Source organism: Octodon degus, unplaced genomic scaffold, assembly GCF_000260255.1.
Source record: "Octodon degus isolate 3935 unplaced genomic scaffold, OctDeg1.0 scaffold00008, whole genome shotgun sequence".
Classification (NCBI taxonomy): domain Eukaryota; kingdom Metazoa; phylum Chordata; class Mammalia; order Rodentia; family Octodontidae; genus Octodon; species Octodon degus.
Genome location: NW_004524584.1, coordinates 15,061,852 through 15,063,654, shown reverse-complemented (window position 1 = coordinate 15,063,654; position 1,803 = coordinate 15,061,852). Strand labels below are relative to the sequence as shown.

The 1,803-nt window shown below is 37.4% G+C and overlaps 1 protein-coding gene across 4 annotated transcripts in view; it reads left to right on the top strand.

The window, feature by feature from the left end:
• Positions 1 to 1,803, top strand: part of Ip6k1 (inositol hexakisphosphate kinase 1) — a 69,344-nt gene that overhangs the window by 51,675 nt on the left and 15,866 nt on the right. The window lies entirely within an intron of this gene.

The window sequence follows — 1,803 nt, the reverse complement described above, 5'->3', positions numbered from 1 at the left end:
CAATCTTTTCTCAGCAATTTCTTATTGTGCTTGACCCTGAACACCCTGTAGACCCTTCCCTAAAATTAAAAAAAAAAAAAAAAAGACTACATGACTTACTTAATGACCAAATCTTGCTTGTTTTTGGAAAAGCATCTTCCTGCCCTGCTCGTAGCATTTCTTCTGGGATCAGGTTGTACTCTGGGTCTGCAGGGTGTTTAGTGGCATGTGTTTGTAGAACACAGTGGCTGTTTCTATTGCAGCACTAGATGGCCTGTTGAGTTGAAGAGCACTAATTGTAAAGGGAATGAGTGATGTTTGTTTTGTTTTGTAGTATTAGGGATTGAGCCTAGGGCCCTTTAAAAAATTATATTTAAAGACAAAAATCTCAGGTTTCCCAGGTTGGGTTTGTACTTGTGATCTTCCTGTCTCACCCTTCTGAGCTCTGGGATTACAAGCATGGGCCACCATGCCCAGAGAAAATATATTTGATTATGTAACATTAAAAACTTGGGCTCGAGATACAGCTCAGTGGCATAAGCACCTGCCTGGCAAGTGCACAATCCTGAGTTTGATCCCCAGTACTGAAAAAAAAAAAAAAAAAATTAAAAACTTGTGCCCACTGAAATAAACCTTTAAAGAAAATGACATAAAGATATTTAAAACATACATATAACTGACAAAGGATTAGTTTATATAATATATAAGAAGAAAAAATTTATATAGTATATGTTTCTTTTTTTTTTTTTTGCTAGCTCAGGCTGCCTTAAGGGCAGGTCTAGTGCAGCTTGTGGAACTGGAGATCGAACCGTGGTGCCCCTGCACCTGACTGAGATTGCCCAAGCAGGCGCTTTAAGCAACTGAGCTAACCCACAAGCCCCAATATAGTGTATGTTTCTGTACACATTTATAATATTTGTACAAGTCAATTAAAAAAAGAAAAACTTAAATAGAAAAAAGGATAAAACAACCATTATCAATTAATGATTCTTCAATAAGAGCAGTGGTGCTGGTAAACTGATATGGTAAAAGAAGAGAAAACTCACAGGAATGCTAAGAGGTATCACACTACAGCCTACTGATAGTGAACAGATAAAGGAATATGCTGAAGAGCTTTATGCCAGTAATTATTTTACAAATCAGATGAAATTGACATTACTTTTTTTAGTACTGCAAATGAACTCAGGACCTTGAGCATGTTAATGCCAGCAAGTGTTCTGCTACTGAGCAATAATAGTTGCAGCTTCTTTTTTTTCATTTTTATTTTTAAAGGATCATCTAAGTTACCCATACTACCCTGATTGCAGTACTTCTAACTCAGCTTCCTAAGTAGCTGAGATTACACTGATGGGCTATCAAGCCTAGCAACAAAACTTTTGAAAGACATTAACTACCAAAGTTTACTCAGGAAGAAATGGGATGGGCATGGTGGTGAACACCTGTAATCCTAGCCCTTGGGAAACTGAGGCAGGAGAATTGCTATAAGTTCAAGACCAGCCTGGGCTACATACTGAGTTTAAGGCCAGCAAGACCCAATCTCAAACCTTTAAAAAAAAAAAAAGCCAGGATGGGAAGTAAAAGGAACTAAGATGTGTTATGTATCAGTTGCCCAGGATGAATGTAATCATTATGTACTATAAAAATATGTAGTAATTAAAAAAATTTAAATAAAGAAATGGGTAATTTGATTAGCCCTATTAAATAAATTGGAACTAGCATTTAAAATGTTCCTACAGGGGCTGGAGAGATGGCTCAGTGGTCTAAAGCACCTACTTGAAACAAGCTTGGCAAAGCACAGGGACCGCGGTTCGATCCCCAGCACCA